The sequence below is a fragment of the Petromyzon marinus genome, chromosome 21, assembly GCF_048934315.1.
Source record: "Petromyzon marinus isolate PM22_M1 ecotype Great Lakes invasive population chromosome 21, UKy_Petmar_22M1.pri1.0, whole genome shotgun sequence".
Lineage (NCBI taxonomy): Eukaryota > Metazoa > Chordata > Hyperoartia > Petromyzontiformes > Petromyzontidae > Petromyzon > Petromyzon marinus.
Window position 1 is genome coordinate 7,660,185 of NC_133687.1, and position 20,587 is coordinate 7,680,771.

The window sequence follows — 20,587 nt, forward strand, 5'->3', positions numbered from 1 at the left end:
TACAAACCCGGCGCTTATCCGCGCTGCGATTTTTGAGCGAGATCGTGAGCGGACGCGCGAATAGAGGAGGAGGAGGAGGCGGAGGCGGCGGCGGCGCGCTACCTGAGCGGCGCAGAGAGAGCCACGGACACGGCCATTGGCGAGTGAGCAGAGAGCCTTCCTTGCGCCCGTGGTTCTTTCGCCGAGAGCCAGCGTGCGTGAGCGAGGCGGCTGTGTGTGGCGGTGCTGGGTTTGCGTGGTCGTTCACGGCGGCGTCGTTGCAGCAGCAGCAGCAGCCTCAGCAGCACCGTGTGACAGTGAGTGGGGTGGATGGGTGTGGGTGGACAGTTTTACATTAAAACTGTCAAGCTGTAATATTCGTGATCAATATCATCATCATCATCATCGTTGTCGTCGTCGTTTCATTATTGTCATCAGTCGTCGTCGTCATCATCAGCATCATTCAGCCCTGTGTTGTTTCTTACACTCCTGGTTTGGTGAGTGGGTGGATTTTTTTTACATCTTCAATTTAATGTAGATATCATTATCGTGACACCTATCATCCTCACCATCATCGTCGTCAATTCAGCACTGTTGGACACTGGGTGGGTTCATGTTGGATGTTCTTAACGCTCTCATCATCAGCCAGCGGTGTGTGTCAGACCACCGGGTTGGGTTGTTGGATGAACGATTGGGGACGTTGGGTGGTTAGGTGAGTGGGTGGCTGGGTGAGTGGGTGGCTGGGTGAGTGGGTGGCTGGGTGAGTGGGTGGCTGGGTGAGTGGGTGGCTGGGTGAGTGGGTGGCTGGGTGAGTGGGTGGCTGGCTGAGTGGGTGGCTGGGTGAGTGGGTGGCTGGGTGAGTGGGTGGCTGGGTGAGTGGGTGGCTGGGTGTGTACGTTGGGTGGTTATGTCACCATGTGGTTAGGTAGCTGTGTGGATTGGTGGGTGATTGGTTGTCTGGATGGTTCGGTGGCTGGGTGGGTAGTTGGGTGGTCAGATGGCTGGGTGGTTGTGCGCTTTTGTGTGTAGTTGGTTGGCTGGATGGGTGGTTAGGTGGCTGGGTGGTTTGGTTGGCTGTGTGGTTAGGTGGCTGTGTGGTTAGGTGGCTGTGTGGTTAGGTGGCTAGGTGGTTTGGTTGGCTGTGTGGTGATGTGGCTGTGTGGTTATGTGGCTGTGTGGTTAGGTGGCTGGCTTTCCAGCTGGATGGGTGGTTATGTGGCTGTGTGATTTGGTTGACTGGGTGGCGATGTGGCGTAGTGTGGGTTGACTGGGCGTGTGGCTGACTGGCTGGTTGGGTGGCCGACCGGGTGGTCGAGGTGACAGGTGCTAATGGACAGCCGGCCCTGGACAATGATGCATGGATGTCATCTGATGGAGTAAGGGCTGCATGAAGATGCACAGCGCCGTGTGAATAATAGGGGGGGGGGGGGCTTGCATTTATTTTGTGTTTTATAATTCACTCCAGTGTTGTAAGTGGCGTTTGGTAGGTTTTCAGGGCGGTGTCTGGTGACGTTAGTCGGAAGATATATGACAGAGGGGGGGAGGGTGGCGTACGTCATTTTAGAAGCATTTGCTTCTTTTAGGATGGGAAAGGACGTTATGAATTGAACGAGGAATCAGGTTTTTTTTTGCTTGTGGGATTTTTTGTTAGTTATTGTTGATGCCATTTCACCAAAGGATTGCACGAACCTTCCTGCAACGGAGCTCATGCAAGGAGTGTCCACTGTGTGCAATGGCATCCTCGTGCGTTTTGGGTGCGTTTGTAAGCGCGCGTTCATTGACCCGTCTGGCTGCGTTCGATTTTCGTGCATTAAATTAGCACTTCCTTCGGCGCAGACGGTGAAAGTGGCCCGAGCTTACGCGGTACAGTCGGGGCCCTGACTTGTCTGAAGGCTGTCATTGTCGTCTGCGCTGTCGCAACTGAAAACCCATCGTTGTCAGCTGCCACTTTTTTCCCCACTGCCCGGGCGCGAAGGCTGGGATTGCTCTAAAACCGAACAGCCCGCAGCCCCCGTGCAGATCTAATCCATATTGCCACCACGTGCGCACCGGAATAAAGCGCCCCATTCATCGGCCCCCGTTCGTCGGGATTGCGCACCATCTTTTGAGCCGTTGCTATTCCACTGCGGGGGGGCCCGTAACTTTTGGAGGCAAAATGCGGCGCCCGTCGCCGAGTGGGTTCGACGTCCGGTTCGAGGCGAGCGTGGTTTGTGCGACGGAAACACCGCACCGTTGTCGTGATGCCGCGTTCGTGTGTTCGTCCTCGAAACGCGTGAGTTTCGCTTCGAGGAACTTCGAGCGCGCGCATCTCGCCGGGACCGTTTTCACCATTGTGTTTCCTCCGCCGTGTGCGTTTCGCGGTCATCTGTCACCACGGGCAGCATAAATATATATTTTTTAATATTTTACCAGGTAACGCCCACTGAGCTATATATCTCTCTGTTTCAGAAGTGACCTGGCCACAAATGATTGCTCGGTGAAGTGGCCTGTCATCACGTGGAAATGTAGAGCAGCCAAACGCTCTGAACGCGTGACGTCGATTCCGAATGTTTGAGGGAAAAACCGGAGGACCCGAAAAAAATTCCACGCGACCACAGGGAGAGAGAGAGACACGCAAACTCCAAATATACAGCAGGCGTCAGGGTTGGGATTGAACCCACGACTTCCCGTATACCGGGCGAGGCCGTTAACATCTCGCTTAATGAGGTAACAATCTCGCATTGTTGATTGCGTAAACGCGATTGAGGAACGCGTAAGGTGGCGACGGTGTAAACGACTGAAAACACGTTCACGCATCGGGCCGTGAGTGAGTGTGGCTTTCGTGATTCCTGCCGATTACGATGCTTGAGTGGAGCCGCGGCGAAGCGCTCAACTCGCAACTGGACGGTCGTGAGATCGATGCCCTTTGGAGGTTGACTCGGCCCACCGTCATCTCTCGGGCGTGTCTGCAAGATGGATTTGCCCCCTTACGTCGGGAGTTAACGGTGGTGAGCAGGCAGCCCTGGTAACGCGGGCTTAGCGCTGCCCTCAAGGTGTTGAAAGTGTTGCAATCGGTTACCTCGAACCCCGGCCAGTCAAAATGAGCGTGGCTATATGCCCGCCCGTGGATTGTAAATCTTGTCAGGCTTTCTTGTGGTTGCTGATACTGCTTATTCTTGTCTCACGGCTGCTGACGTGGATGCAGAGCAATAGACCACAATTTCACATTCAAGGCTGTCAAGCCCAGATAACCGCGTCAAGAGCAGCGGAGTGCATCGCTGCGATGTCTCCTTCGTATTTGTGGATCGGGGCGTTGCGTCGTTGCACGTTGTACTCTACGGTCTGTTCTGTTTGGCCACAGTCGCACCACCACCACCACCACTACTGTAGAGCTTTTAATTTTACATTTGTGCATCTGGTAAATCCGCAACTACCTGCCTTGGTTTGTTCAGTGGTTGCGATTTCGGGTGGACAAATGAGCTTCGTGGAAGATCAAACCCTTGGGTACTGATTCTGCTTTTGTAAGATGATGGAAAAATGTGAGTGTGTGTGTGTTTTTATAGAGTGATAATTATTATTGAGTGGGGAGTGGTAATGTAGCGGTTAGCGCGTTGCGCTACGAACCTGGCGACCCGGGTTCAATTCCCGCTCACGGCCCACACCATTGTGACGATTATCCGAACAGGTCTTGGGCCTCCCCTAGGTCGACTCAGCCTCAAATGAGTACCTGATGCGATGTGTAAACCGCCACTAGAGAGACAAAGGCGGCCGGGCGTGGTGTTGGCCACCCGCCCCCTCGTGTGCCGTGCCGGCCTTCATAGGTGCTCGCTAACAGCACTTGCCCCTACAGTCTATTACAGGCTATATGGGGGATCTTTGTCTTGTGGTTTTGAATTTTTTTAAAAATAGAGTGACGTTTGTGGCTCACCTTTCGGGGACTTGGAGGAAATGGGCACGCGCATCGTTCCCTAAAGACAGCAGCGGTGTCTGCAGCGGCCAGAACTCAACTTGAGAGTATTTTGGGGTTTATTCGTGGGCTGGTACATTGGTGCCCCTGCGGATGTCTCATTGCTACGGCAAAGCGGCTCGATCTGCACGGTTGGCCGCGTATGACGCCAACGAAGTTCAACGCGCGTGCGTACATTGCAATCTCGGGGCATCATCACCCTTTCGGCTTTCCAATTACCCAGCCGTCTTTCGGAACAGCTTGCCTGCCTGCCCTGCCCCTTGGCTAACCCGGCTATTTGTAACCATCACCATCCAAATACCTGACCACAAGCTGTCCTCAAACGCCGGTACATCCGGCTTTACCCTCCCTGCCTCATAGTCCTCCCCTGCCGGCCACCCACAATTCTGGTGCCTCACCGTGCCCCCGAATTGCACCTTGCGGTGGATTTTGCCCGACGCTGCCGCGGGTTGCAGTGGTTGGCGGCATGCTGGGCTCTCGATCCCGCGGTCGCCGGTTCAGCCCCCCCATCCCCCCGACGGGAACGGTCGAAATGGCGGCGGGCCGCGTTTATTCGGACCTTCGCAAACTCCACCATCGTTTTGATTTAAAGCTTTCGTGACTGCAGTAATTCATATTCTTAGCTTTTTCGGTAAAGTCACGTTAAAGGGAAACAATAAAATAATAAAATATATATAAAACAATTTAAATAAATTCTCACGACGTTTTGACCATAACGCAAATGGTCATCATCAGGTGTGAAAAACCAATGGCAAGAAACATTTGAAAGAAGTGGAAGTTTGTTTTATTTATTTATTTTTAAACGGTGTTTGTATTTATTCATTTATAAAAACCGTTAGCGCCACGGGCAGCGATTTGGCAGTTTATTTAGAAGGACGAGTCCATCTATGTTCTGAAAAGAGGAGGAGGGAGACGAAAAATTAACGCATGCTGTCTGAAAGCCACTGTTAGCGTGAACAATCAATTAAGACCTGAAATGGTTTATCAAATCTTTCCAATGACAGCTAAGCCAGAATCCATCTTCTCGGTTGAAATTGTCTCTGTGCTTGTATATGTGGATAGCCTCATGAACGAATCTCTCATGGTAGCCAGATGGCTTACAAAGAATCTCTGTCTTGGAGAAGTCAATGTCATGTGAGCCTACTGAATTATAACAATGATCTGCCACGGCTGAGGTGTTGGTCCTACCGTGTTTAAGGTCAGCTTTGTGTTCACGAATGCGGTCCGAGACATGGCGTTTGGTTTCTCCAATGTAACTACTACCACAGAGGCAACTTAGTTTGTAGACACCAGGGTACTGTATGTCCTGAATCACATCTTTTACAGATGGAACCAGATCACGGATTGTATGTAATGTGTTTTAAAACGGACCTGGATCTTGTGTTTATTCAAGATTTTGGAGATCTTTTTTGTGATCCCCGCAATGTAGGGTAAAGTGATGGTTTTGAAAGGCTCCTCAAGAGGGTCCTTCTTCATGGTTTGAGTGATAGCTTTGCGGATTGTATAGTCGGAGTAACCATTAGCCTTAAGAGCTTGGTGTACGTGCTTGAGTTCACTGCCTATGTGTTCCTGGTCGGATATGCGTTGGGCTCTATGGTACAGAGTCTTGTTTTATATATATTTTATTATTTTATTGTTTCCCTTTAACGTGACTTTACCAAAATAGCTAAGAATATCCACCATCGTTGTTCACCCGGCGCTCGTCCGAATCAGCGGCAGGTCGCACGTGTTAGGGAGCGGAGCCGTGGGTCCTTCCGTCTCTGACTTGAATTTTTTCTGACCCACCCGGTACTGGAGAACTGTGCAAACAAAGTGCTTCGTAGCTCATCGGATTTACTCCTCCAGTGCATGTTGAGATTCTGGTTCTCCCAAGACATCTAGACGGAGGTGCGCATGGCAGTGCAGACCAAACGCCCTCTTGAGGGCCTTTCTTAAATGTCCCTCTAGGCGAGGGCCGTCTGTCTGCCAGCAATGGCGCGAACAGGCGATTGAAGGCCATGATAGAGGTTTGTTTTGGGGTTAGATCGCGTGAACGTAAACGCGTTCTTTAAACCCGCCACCACCCGACACGGCCAATTAGCAAGGGTTGTGTCACGTAAACAGAACGTGCCAATTTGTCACTGGCACAGCAACACCGGTGTGTCGGAGGGCCAATCCACAACATTTACAATGTGAGCACGACGTTTCGCCGGTAATTACAACCAGCATCATCAGGCGGACAGCCAGATTTGTGGAGAAATCCTCCTCCTGCTTCGTTCCTTACATAGAGCATTGAGGGGCTAAACCATTGAAGTGCCGCACCTTTGTCTTTGTTTGGTGAGGAGAAAGTCCATCGGCCGCGCACACGCGACCACTTTTGAGAGGCAGGGCGTTGGGGCCCAATGGCGGCTGCGTGCGTGTGTGTGTGCGTGCACACGTAGCCATAAAAGAGCTGCGGTCGTTTCACTGCGTCACTGTCGGGGTCTTCCTGTCGCCACTGCTCGAGGCCCCGCTATCGCCGCAGAGATTTGTTCCCCGCTGGGGAAAGCCTCGCGGCGGATTCGCTCGCTCCAGGCCGTCCGCGCATATCGGCGGCCCCCCGACTCTTTGAAAGTGTTCGCACGGAATCCCGTGAGGTCGTCGTCGCCCCTTTTTGTTCTTTAATCCTTAAGAAAATGTCCCCGCGCTTAAAAAAAAAATTGTATGGTTCTCAAATTCTTGAAAAGCCAACGACCGGTGATTGTTTTATTGATTGGTTTCTGCTCCGCGCCCCCTATTTAATCATTGCTCAATTGCCACTGACTTTAGACAATAAGAAATCCATCACCTTTCCTGTGAGACTGATTCCGTCAACGGGTAAGATGCTTGGGCAACGGTTCACATCGGTCATTCTGGCGATGGCACCACCAGCATCGTCTCGATTTACAAACAAAAATTTGTCAACGGCATAACGATCGTTCGTCTAACGAGGTTTTTTAAGCAGGGGGCCGGCGGTCCAGTAACCTTGGGCACGTTACATGAACAAAAATATACGTTCCCGGAAATGTTCTTCAATTTTGTAATCTGTCCACCGGTGTCAGCTCCACCATGGCAAGGAAATAGCGTGTTCATTTCTCCGTTTAACACGTAGCAGTGGTGGCGATAGTCGGCTTTCGCAACCGATATCCGTAATGAAGCAGTTTTTTTTTTTCGGGACAGATCGCGAAAGTATACACGTGCCGTCAAAGCCTCCACCACCCGACGCAACCAATTAAGTAAAGGCTTGTCACGAGAAACAAAGGACAGCCGTGAGAGAGTGAGAGGGAAGGAGCTGCGTTCATTTCTCAGCGGACGAGGCTGCGAAACTTGCTCGTACGCGTCATCGTCGCATTTCGTATGCACGAAGCCCCGAGGCCTCCTCAACACGGTGCGGTCATCGGCAGAGCGCGGCGAAAGTGAGCGAGCGCTGACGAGCGTCGTCATTTGAGCGAGGGTCGCGCGTCGTCCCAGGAGGCGGGTGACAGAAGGTGCCGTAGCTCCAGAGGGCAGCAGTGCGAGAGAGGGCACCGCGTCCCAGAAACCGCGGATGGAGCTGAAGGCGTGGGGGTGCCACGGTGGCTTTGAGATGTTAATTACCTCGCCCGGTATACAGAAAGGTCGTGGGTGCGATTCCGACCATGTCAATGCCTGCTGTATATTTGGAGTCTGCGTCTCTCTTTCTGTCAACATCATGGTGGCTTGGAGATGTTAACTACCTCGCCAGGTATACAGTAGTTGGTAGAGGATCGCAGGTGAAGCGAGTAATTGGTTTTATAAACACAATTTCTAACCACGTTGTCGAGCGGGTGCACATTAATAATAATTCAGTAAAACATTGGATTGCGAGTAACTTGGTCTGCGAGTGTTTTGCAAGACGAGCAAATTTTTTTAATAAATATTAATTTGATAAACGAGCGAGGGTCTTGCAATACGAGTAGTACATATACGCTTTGTACTGCCGAGCGTCACGTGATCACAACTGATATACGAGTGCTTTGATATACGAGTGCTTTGGATTACAAACACGTTTCCGGAACGAATTATGCTCCTCGCAATCCAAGGTTTTACTGTAATTCTATTTATAAAGCGGATTTCATCAAGGATCTCAAAGTGCCGTACAAAACACAACGACAGTCATCGGCGTGACGAGAACTCGTGGGACTTTAAAAAACTAACAAACGGTTGAAGCCGCTTACTCAGTTGCTTAAAAGTTGAAAAAGTGTACAGATGAGATTTAAGACGAGCTTTAGAAATATGGCCACAGACTCGGAGATCCTGACACCTCGTGGGAGATAGTTCCAGAAGAGTCTGGGGCCCACAGTTGCAGTTTTAAGTTTAGCACTGCCACGCTGCGCTGCTGTTCCCAAGGCTTTGTCGAGGAACCCGTGCAGCTTCGTCACGGCTTACAGCACAACTATTAATACTACCTTTACTTCGCCAGGGAAGGCCCCAACTGAGCTGCTTGTGCCAGGCTGTTAGGTGTGCTTTTGAGGCCACGTGAAGTATATAACGCGCGTACACTCCGCCACATGCCTGCGCACAGTCGGTTGGTGCGTTTGTGTTACCACCGTGCGTTTGAGCGTCCGCAGATAATATGGCTGAACGAAGCGGCTGATCATTGTGTGGGAATTTAGAGCGGGGAAATACTCTTAAACGCATGACGTTGATTGTAAATTGTGGAGGGGAAAACCGGAGGACCCGGAGAAAAAAAAACCACGCTACCATGGTGAGAACATGCCACCTCCAAATATACAAAGCTCAGGGTCGAGACGGAACCCACGACCTCCTGTATGCCAGGCGAGGTAGTTAACATCTCGCCACCAAATTTAGAAACGGGTGTTTAGAGCATTTGGCTTCTATGAATTTTCACACGATAAGCCACTTCCCTTCTCAAAAAGAGCTGTACAGCTCAGTGGGCCTTACCTGGTACAATAAAAAAAAGAGTGAATCGTTAATAATTCTCAGACTTTTGTACAATCCACTGCTGGAATTCGACGTCGGGCATGGGTTGTTGTTTGCACAATCGTCACCACGCCGGTCGTCACGGGTTGGCGAAGTGGGGTGGCCGCTACCGATTCGGATATCGTTTTGCCGCTGATGTTAGCCGTGGCCGGGCATCGAACTCTGGTGGCCAGGTTAATGGCAAAGCGCCCCGACCACTGGGCCACCGCCTCCGATGCGCACGATACAAAGGTCGCTTTGCAGCCCCTGTAAATTGCTCGCCCCTGTCATCGTGGGGCCTCCACTGGAGCGACCTCGAGAGGGAATCTGGTCCGCTCTGCGACGCTGGCCGGGTGCACCGGCGGAGGCGGGCGTTACCCACGCTTTACCCCAACCGCGCGCGACTTCCGTGCCGGAAAGTGGAATTGCACCTGGCGACCTCCGAGGCGTCTGCGAATCTCAACGGCGTCGGGAATTTGTGGACCCTCGCTCGAAAACCCTGCGGATAAGAAGGGTTCGGGGACAAGAGGAAGGCCGACAGGAAAGAGTTCTGCCGCATAGCAGCCCAGCGGGGGGGGGGGGGGCGGAATCTACTGTGGTGACATTTCTCCGGCGTGAAATATCTACAAACAACATTGCAATCTGCATGCCGCTTTCGTCAGAGAAAATCGCGTCGGTGCAGCGATACGGGGTATAAATAGGCGCTGGGGAACAGACATATCAGTTCGCATTCTGTCTCCGTCAATGCGAACCACGTGATTGCAGTTAGCGGGGGTGTACAATGACTAATAATAACTCGCAGCCCCCCCTTTTGTCGATCCGCTGCTGACGTGAAGGCCGCCCCAACAAGCCGGGACATCGTGGCGATTGTTTGAAGGCTTCGCGGGGGGGTCATGGGGGTGATTGGGGGGGGGGTCAGGGGAGGTTGGCGGGGAGAAATAACCAGGGGGCCCGGTTCAAATATGCGAACATCCCTCTCTCAGGCTGCAGTGACCAGGGACGGGTGTGCGATTAATTTATCTGTTCCCGTTATTATTGCCGTTGTCGCTGTTGCTGCTGTTGCGTGAGGACTTGGGCCACGTCAATTGATGCCGTCCGCGTTTTCAGTTAAGGAAATCAAGATAATTGCGGCGATGGCGGTGACCTTTAGCGGGAGGGACGGACTTAAAAATGCCAGTCAGGGTATGATTCGGATGAGGGTCGGGAGAGGGACGCACGGGGGCCCAACAGGAAGCGCACGAGCGCCGGCGGTGCAGAGCCACTCGGTTGACCTGCGGGCGGGCGACGGTGCCGGAGTCGCCCGCGTGCGACTCCGAGCGGCCGCGAGCTCGCGCTTTGGGGAGTGTCGCGTTGCCGCGTTTTTGGGGAAGGCGGCGGCCCCGAGGTGGAGGGGTCGCGGTGACGCTGACGGTTGACGGTCTGTGCTGAATAGAGCCACGGTGACCTGTCAGCGGAGAGTAAATAATAGATGCTGTACATGACTTGGGACGGTTTTGTTGCGCGCGCCGGCAAGTGTTGTAGGTAAATCCGGCGCGAGGCTCCGGTGTCGCTGTCACGAGCGTCCGCAATGTGCCGCTGTCAGCGCGGCGCTTCGGGCGAAAGGCGCAAATAAAAATGCTGCGATTCATTTATCTGCTCCCGTTATTATTGCCGTTGTCGCCGTCGCTGCGCCGTGCAAAATTGCGCTCGCCCCGCTGGAGGACGTGGGCCACGTCAATTGATGCCGTCCGCTCGTAAGTTGAGGAAGTCAAGAGATTTGCAGCGATGGTGGTGAGCTTTGGCGGGAGGGATGAATTGAAAAATGCCAGATTGGGATGGAGGTAGAGGGTGGGTGGGTGGGGGGTATCGACTAAATAATTGGGTGTTGCGTGGCACGTGGGGAAGATAGCGGCTCGTTTTGCCCCCGAATGAGCGGATCTGGGCAGATGCTGAAATTAAGTGGCTGGTAAGCAAACAAAACGCATGCAGCATCGCTGATGGGAGCTATGGATGCGCAACTCCACGCTCACGGCCGCTGTACGTTGATCACAACGCGGCTGAAGTATCCGTGAGCCTGACAGAAATCGAACTTGCAGAGATGTGTCCAGGTATGCACGGACGTTGAACTCCTATCGCGCCGTGCGTAGGCAACCGTGCTGATCGCGGACTCGCGGTGGAAGGACGAAAAACTAAACGCGAAAAAGCGGTTAGAAAGAAAATTCTAGATCTAATCCAGATACTTTTCAATCGAGATCCTAGATCCTTGTTGCTAGTTAATTGAATTGGTCAAACATCTCATTACAGTACTTCCACCTGGTTGAACATAGATCCTCATTATTATTATTATTACTGATAAATAATAGTAATGGCAATTCACAAGCCTTTGTTTGTCCACTGCTGTATGAAAGCCTTCCCATGGCGTCTCCGTCGTTGGTGGGGGGGAGCAAGTGGTCGTTTGACCATACTTCACCGCGCCGGTCAGTGCGTATCGGTGAGTTTGAGAGAATTGTCCAGAACCGGTTCATACATTTCAAGCGAGTTTACAGCCTCGATGATTTCAAAGTGCGCCATCTCCCAGTGGCTTCCCGATATCGGAAGCAAGAGCGTTCCAGACGGCCGCAGAAGCAGCATCTGAAAGCGCGCAATGCAGTGACCGTAAATAATAATAGTTATACAATAACAATACTTACATTTTATATAGCAGTGTCATTCGTGCCAAAAGCATTCCACAATTCTGTACATTAATTATATATGAGGACCAAACCCCACATACGCGCGTTGGCTACGCACGTCACGAAAAAAGGCACGCACACACACACACACAAAGACAAAGATCCCCCGTATAGCCTTAACAGACTGTAGGGGCAAGTGCTGTTAGCGAGCACCTATGAAGGCCCGAACGGTACACGAGGGGGTGGGTGGCCAGCACCACGCCCGACCGCCTTTGTCCCCCTAGTGGCAATGTTTACACACCGCACCAGGTACTCATTTGAGGCTGAGTCGACCTAGGGGAGGCCCGGGACCGGTTCAGTTAATCGTCACTGGTGTTGGCCGTGAGCAGGAATCGAACCCGGGTCGCCAGGTTCATAGCGCAGCGCGCTAACCGCTACACTACCGCTCCCCACGCACACGCACACACACACGCACACGTACACACACGCACGTACGTACACACGCACACACGTACACACACGCACACACGTACACACATGCACACACACGCACACACACATACGCATACGCACACGCATACGCACACGCACACACACACACACGTACACACACACGCACGTACACACGCACGTACACACACACACGCGTACACACACGCACGTAGTACACACACACACGTACACACGTACACACGTACACACCCACGTACACACACGCGCACGTACACACACGCACACACACGCGCACGTACACACATACACACGTACACACGCACACACACACGCACGTACACACGCACACACACGCACGTACACGCATACACACTGAGCAAATGTACAGCCTACTGCCAAGCAAAAATCTAAAGTTAATAAACAAATTAAGAAACCGCACCAAAACAAACAACAACAACAAGGTTATTGCAACGGAGGAATGAGTCCATGAGGTGGAGTGCACCGCTGGGAGACTCCACCGAGGTGACCTGTGACCTGGAGGAGCTCCGTCACAGCTGGTGCCCTGCGGGCATCCGCCCCCCTCAATCCGCTGACCACCATGCCCCTGCCGCAGCCCAAACGCATCGCACGTGACGTCGCATATGACGTCGCGTGGCACGTCGCGCGGCACGTCGCGCGTGACGTCGCGTGGCACGTCTCGTGTGACGTCGTGTGACGTCGCGTGTGACGTCGTGTGACGTCGCGTGTGACGTCGCGCGCTTCTGCATTGCGGGAAGCGGTGGTGCAGCGGTTAGCGCTACGCTGCTCTACGAACCCGGCGACCCGAGTTCGATTCCCGCTAACGGCAAACCACCGGTCACGATTGCCTGAACCGGTCCTTGGCCCTCCCCTAGGTCGACTCAACCTCAAATGAGTACCGGGTGCGGTGCGTAAACATCGCCACTAGGGGAGACAAAGGCGGCCGGGCGTGGTGTTGGCCACCCCACCCCCTCGTGTGCCGTGCCGGCCTTCGGAGGTGCTGCTCGCTAACAGCACTTGCGGCAAACAGCCTGTTGCAGGCTACGCGGGCGATCTTTGTCGTTTGCCTACATCTGCACGCCACACCCACGCATGTGCTTGGACGGGGAGCTGGCGCCCTTAAATAATGCAACTCTCCCGTAATGATTACAATCGTTCAGCCTCGGTTCACGAGGCTCGGAGCCCCAAGGCACTTTTGGGGATCGCAAGCGCTTGTTCTTAATTCGCGACGCTCAAATTGGCTCCGCGCTATTTCCAGGGCTCTCATCCTTTTCCCATCGTCTTCTGCGAGCGAACTGGTCTTAACACACACACACACACGCACACACGCAAAAAAAAAACGCCAAACAGAGAATGAAATATTTTATTTTTTGCCATTCAAGAGTTGCCACCTAGGCGGGAGCATGCGTTGCAATTGGTGACGGGCGTGTTGATAGACCTCTGGGGTACGCGGCGGTGGTGGCGGCGTTCGTGGGCGCACGCGGAGCCCCGACGCTTGAAGACCGCCGTGCCAAAGCAAGGCCACGTATTGGATGAGAGCAACAAGGAGGACGTGGGCGCGCGTCACCTGGCCGGGGGAGTTCGGCGCCCACAATTGCTGCGCGCGGGGGCGGCTGCGCCAGCCGAATGCGGCGGGGGGGGGCAGAAGATGCGGCGCGGCACGGACCGTGCGCAGTTGGCTCCGCGCGGTGCGAAAGAAGTTCGGCATGCGTACATGGAGGGCACGCAAAGGTTTGCGGGCACGTGCATTGCCACCCGAGGGTGAAGGGGCAAAGATGAACGGGGTGCTTTTGGCCGTCGGTCCACCCTGTCGTGCCGGTGCGACGGCTGTTTGCCTGGGATCCGGGTCACATTCCGCCGACTGCTGTTGACAGAGGGGAGGTGGCGGGGGGGGGGGGGGGGGGGTGGTGTGTGTTGGGGGGGGGGGGGCTTTCCTTCATTCCACTTGCAGGGAGCCAGCGTCTCGATCCGCACGCGCGCCGGAATGCGTCACAACGTGGGGTTGGTGCTAGGGCAACGGCGGGGTCGGCAACCCGCGGGCTCATTAGGGACGGTTTTCGTGATGCCGTTTATTACGGTCCGTCGTCTCGCGTTCGCTCACGTCCCCCCATTGCGGCTCTTGAAAGATTGTTTTCGGGTTTTTTTTTTTTACCGACCGAATTCAAACAACAAAAAAATAATGGCTCCTCTCGTTGCTTTGGTTGCCGACCCCTGTGCTAGAGCAAGCCTCGGGGTCAGATCCACAGAGTTTGCAGAATATCCGTGCGATTCGTGAGCCGCGTTTTTGCAGAATCTCGCTGCGATTTCCTGAGCCGCGTTTTGCAGAATGTCCCTGCGATTCGTGGGCCGCGATGATTCGGGCGGAGGGAATCGCAGGATTCCACATCGGCGCCGCGGGTGGCAGGGGCGGGGCGGCGGGTGCGGGGGGCCCTCCGCCGCCCCGGCGTGCCACGTGGGTTCCGCTTGGCGCGGTTGGCTACGTACGGCGCGAAAGGAAATTCAACGTACGCACCACGTACACGCACGTACACACGTGTGGCGCATTCTCCAAAACCGTTGAGGCGGCGACGTCACCGCGACGTGCCGGGAGGCCCCATGCCTCGCCCTGAACTTGACCTTAGTTTTTCATTCTCAAGGTGGATTAGTGGCACCCCACCCACGACTGCAGGGAAATTTACTTTGCCGCGTGAATGAGAGGGAACTGGTTTTGCGTTCTGGCTTTTCGTCGGCGCAAGTTTGCGGAGAGAATTTTGCTACATGGCCCTTAATGTGTGGCAGAGCCTCGGGAGTTGTGTCTGCGGGTGCAAAACGTGTGCCCCCGTCCGCAGAGGGAACTACGCAGTGGGTGGCATGGGCGAGGTTGTGATCGGGACTGAACCGGACGAGAGGTGTCTCTGAAATTTGGGAGTTATGCTTTTGGGAACGGTCCACATTTAAAAAAATGTCTTTTTACAAAATCACTTTCTTGTATTGCTTTGTGGGTGACGCCCGCGGGTTGAGTGTGCGCGATCTGTACGTTGCTTTTCCCGGCGACGTTTTAAAGAATTCCCAGCAAAGTGGTGCGTGGTGGCGAGCGTGTCGGTGAGGCGGTGACTTTGACTATTGTCTGAGCAGATTTAAAAACAGAAATTAAAGTGTTTACTTTTCCGCTCGGTTAAATGAAACGATCACCGCTTTCTTTTTTCCTTGATACTTATTGTGCCAGGTTTCCTGAAGCGGAGATAATCCAGTTGTTACGTAGTAATCGGGGGGGTTTGTTTCACGGTTCATTGTAAAATTTCGTCAACGTGGAGCTGTCGATACGGGTGATTATTTTTATTTTCAAATATCGTGTCAAGTAGACATTTTTTTTATATTTGCTCTGCAACTACGATATGAACGCCCACTCTCTAAAGTTTTACCAAACCAAAGCCAAAAATGTCCCTTTACAACCACCCAACAACCACCAAACCACCACCCAACAACCACCCAACCACCACCCAACAACCACCCATCCACTACCCAACAACCACCAAACCACTACCCCAACAACCACCCAACAACCACCCAACCACTAACCAACCACCACCAATCCATCCAACCACCACCCAACAACCACCCCAACAACCACCCAACAACCACCCAACCACCAACCAACCACCACCAATCCACCACCCCAACAACCACCCAACCACCACCAAACCACACATCCACCCAACAACCACCCAACAACCATCCAACAACCACCCAACCACCACCCAACAACCACCTAACAACCACCCAACCACCACCCAACAACCACCCAACCACCACCCAACAACCACCCAACAACCACCCAACCACCCAACAACCACCCAACAACCACCCAACCACCACCTAACCACCACCCAACAACCACCCAACCACCACCCAACAACCACCCAACAACCACCCAACAACCACCCAACCACCACCCAACCACCACCCAACCACCACCCAACAACCACCCAACCACCACCCAACAACCACCCAACAACCACCCAACAACCACCCAACAACCACCCAACCACCACCCAACAACCACCCAACAACCACCCAACAACCACCCAACCACCACCCAACCACCATCCAACAACCACCCAACAACCACCCAACAACCACCCAACAACCACCAACCACCACCCAACAACCACCCAACCACCACCTAACAACCACCCAACAACCACCCAACCACCACCCAACAACCACCCAACAACCACCCAACCACTACCCAACAACCACCCAACAACCACCCAACCACCACCCAACAACCACCCAACAACCACCCAACCACCACCCAACAACCACCCAACCACCACCCAACCACCACCCAACAACCACCCAACCACCACCCAACCACCACCCAACAACCACCCAACAACCACCCAACAACCACCCAACAACCACCCAACAACCACCCAACCACCACCCAACAACCACCCAACAACCACCCAACAACCACCCAACAACCACCCAACCACCACCCAACAACCACCCAACCACCACCCAACAACCACCCAACAACCACCCAACAACCACCAACCACCACCCAACAACCACCCAACAACCACCCAACAACCATCCAACAACCACCCAACAACCACCCAACAACCACCCAACAACCACCCAACCACCACCCAACCACCACCCAACAACTACCCAACAACCACCAACCACCACCCAACAACCACCCAACCACCACCCAACAACCACCCAACAACCACCCAACAACCACCCAACCACCACCCAACAACCACCCAACAACCACCCAACCACTACCCAACCACTACCCAACAACCACCCAACCACCACCCAACCACCACCCAACCACCACCCAACCACCACCCAACAACCACCCAACCACCACCCAACAACCACCCAACAACCACCCAACAACCACCAACCACCAACCAACCACCACCCAACCACCACCCAACAACCACCCAACAACCACCAACCACCACCCAACAACCACCCAACCACCACCCAACAACCACCCAACAACCACCAACAACCACCCAACAACCACCCAACAACCACCCAACAACCACCAACCACCACCCAACCACCACCCAACAACCACCCAACAACCACCAACCAACAACCATCCAACCACCACCCAACAACCACCCAACCACCACCCAACAACCACCCAACAACCACCCAACAACCACCCAACCACCATCCAACAACCACCCAACCACCACCCAACAACCACCCAACAACCACCCAACAACCACCAACCACCACCCAACAACCACCCAACCACCACCCAACAACCACCCAACAACCACCCAACCACCACCCAACAACCACCCAACAACCACCAACCACCACCCAACAACCACCCAACCACCACCCAATAACCACCCAACAACCACCCAACAACCACCCAACCACCACCCAACAACCACCCAACAACCACCAACCACCACCCAACAACCACCCAACAACCACCCAACAACCACCCAACAACCACCAACCACCACCCAACAACCACCCAACAACCACCCAACAACCACCCAACAACCACCCAACAACTACCCAACAACCACCAACCACCACCCAACAACCACCCAACAACCACCCAACAACCACCCAACAACCACCCAACCACCACCCAACAACCACCCAACAACCACCCAACCACTACCCAACAACCACCCAACAACCACCAACCACCACCCAACCACCACCCAACCACCACCCAACCACCACCCAACAACCACCCAACCACCACCCAACAACCACCCAACAACCACCCAACAACCACCAACCACCAACCAACCACCACCCAACCACCACCCAACAACCACCCAACAACCACCACCCAACAACCACCCAACCACCACCCAACAACCACCCAACAACCACCAACAACCACCCAACAACCACCCAACAACCACCCAACAACCACCAACCACCACCCAACCACCACCCAACAACCACCCAACAACCACCAACCACCACCCAACAACCATCCAACCACCACCCAACAACCACCCAACCACCACCCAACAACCACCCAACAACCACCCAACAACCACCCAACCACCATCCAACAACCACCCAACCACCACCCAACAACCACCCAACAACCACCCAACAACCACCAACCACCACCCAACAACCACCCAACCACCACCCAACAACCACCCAACAACCACCCAACCACCACCCAACAACCACCCAACAACCACCAACCACCACCCAACAACCACCCAACCACCACCCAATAACCACCCAACAACCACCCAACAACCACCCAACCACCACCCAACAACCACCCAACAACCACCAACCACCACCCAACAACCACCCAACCACCACCCAACAACCACCCAACAACCACCCAACAACCACCCAACCACCACCCAACAACCACCCAACCACCACCCAACCACCACCCAACAACCACCCAACAACCACCCAACCACCACCCAACCACCACCCAACAACCACCAACCACCACCCAACAACCACCCAACAAAATAGAATCGCTGCAACGAGTCGTCGAAGGTTGGAGGCATGGGTGAGTGTCTTCTCTCACCAAGTGATAACCATTTTTGCAACAGGGGTACCATGGTGTTGAGATGTTTACTACCTCCCCTGCTATACAGGAAGTCGTGGGTTTGATCCCGACCCTGACCCACTATATATTTGGAGTTTGCATGTCTCTCTCTCTCTCCCCGTGGTCACGTGGATTTTTCTTCGGGTCCTCCGGTTTTCCCCTCCACATTAAGAATCAACATCACGCCTTTAGAGTATTTGGGCTGCTGTAAATTCCCGCACGATGATAAGACACTTGGTTGAGCTGTCATTTGTGATACGCGTAGGTCGCGTCTGAATAAGAGCTGCTTCAGCTGAGTGGGCCTTACCTTTTGAAAAAAAATCGTTTATACTTTCATAGAACTCAAGTGACCACAATAGCCTTATTTACAAAAGTGATCCAGTGGTGAGTACTTGGGGTGGGTGAGAACCGAGGGAAGGTTGTTGTCGTGGCTAGGCGGCTGCGGTTGCGGCTAGGAGATGTCAGCAGATGTCAGGCAAGGAGATGTTAGGAGATGTCAGGGGAGGAGATGTTAGGAGATGTCAGGGGAGGAGATGTCAGGCTAGGAGAGGATCGATCTCTGCCGAGTCTGAGGTGCGGATCGTCAACCCTCCCTCCCCCATCCCCGTCGTTTTGCGTGGTGGGTTATCTCCGTTTTGTGTGGTGGATTATCTCCGTTTTGTGTGGTGGGTTATCTCCGTTTTGTGTGGTGGATTATCTCCGTTGTGTGTGGTGTGTTATCTCCGTTTTGTGTGGTGGGTTATCTCCGTTTTGCGTGGTGGATTATCTCCGTTGTGTGTGGTGGGTTATCTCCGTTTTGCGTGGTGGATTATCTCCGTTGTGTGTGGTGGGTTATCTCCGTTTTGTGTGGTGGATTATCTCCGTTTTGTGTGGTGGGTTATCTCCGTTTTGTGTGGTGGATTATCTCCGTTTTGTGTGGTGTGTTATCTCCGTTTTGTGTGGTGGGTTATCTCCGTTTTGTGTGGTGGATTATCTCCGTTGTGTGTGGTGGGTTATCTCCGTTTTGTGTGGTGTGTTATCTCCGTTGTGTGTGGTGGGTTATCTCCGTTGTGTGTGGTGTGTTATCTCCGTTTTGTGTGGTGGGTTATCTCCGTTTTGTGTGGTGGGTTATCTCCGTTTTGTGTGGTGTGTTATCTCCATTTTGCGGGGTGGGTTATCTCCGTTTTGTGTGGTGGGTTATCTCCGTTGTGTGTGGTGCGTTTTCTCCGGGTTTTTTTTTATTTTCGACCGCCAACCACGCAAAGCCAACCCCTCTCGAGTGGCATTTGCTAAAACGTCCCCAAATGAGCAGGACCCTCCCAAAACAAAACAAAATCCAACACTACACAACAAAAAGGAGTCGAGGCTCAGTGAATCTTTCCCCAGCGAGGGGGTGGCAGGGGAGGAGTAAACAATTGGCAATGTTAAACACTGCAGCAGCAGCAGTAATAGTCGTCGTTGTAAACACGTTTCTGTAATGAAGTAATGGCATTTTATTTCCTCCTGTATGCTGCCGTGTGTTTTTAGGTCGATGATGAAGTAGACTTCGCTACGGACCCTTGCCTTTCTTGCCCCACTCCCCCACTCGCTATACTCCCCCGCGCCCACCCCCCTTCCGCCCCCCCCCCCCCGTTGTCCGCTACAAGAGGATGAAATGCATGGAGCATGATTCATTGCCAGCCGTTCCTGTGGCTACGATGGAGCGGTTGGGGGTTTCCCTCCCCCCCCCCCCTCTCTCTCCTTCTCTCCATTCTCGCCCATTTTATCTCAGAATCCTTGAAGGTTGGAGACTGTGGAGAAGCCAGCCATAAGGCACGGCTTAGAATTGTTAACGTGCGGTTGGAGACGCACGAACCCCCCCCTCCCCCCCCGCGCGTCGGACGAGCGAGACGGTGTGCGCTGGGCGGTGTGTTTAGTCATCGCTGGAAATTCCCGTGACTCAGCGGAGCCGAGCCTGGATTCTGCCTAAGCCACTCGAAGCGTTAAAAAAATTCAGTAGCGCTCAGAAATTTCAGTCGTCAAGAGCGCCTTCTAGCTCATCGGATTCCTCCAGTG

At 53.6% G+C, this 20,587-nt stretch overlaps 1 protein-coding gene across 3 annotated transcripts in view; it reads left to right on the plus strand.

Annotated features, from left to right (window-relative positions):
* DAGLA (diacylglycerol lipase alpha) overlaps positions 1 to 20,587 on the plus strand; it is a 90,323-nt gene continuing 69,736 nt past the window's right edge. The window contains exon 1 of one of the 3 annotated variants that reach the window (XM_032958006.2): positions 1 to 143. The gene's annotated coding sequence lies outside the window, so the exon portion shown is untranslated. Of the gene's footprint in view, positions 297 to 1,450; positions 2,686 to 20,587 lie in introns of those variants that run through there. The other 2 variants (XM_032958005.2, XM_076068501.1) reach the window with 2 other exon arrangements.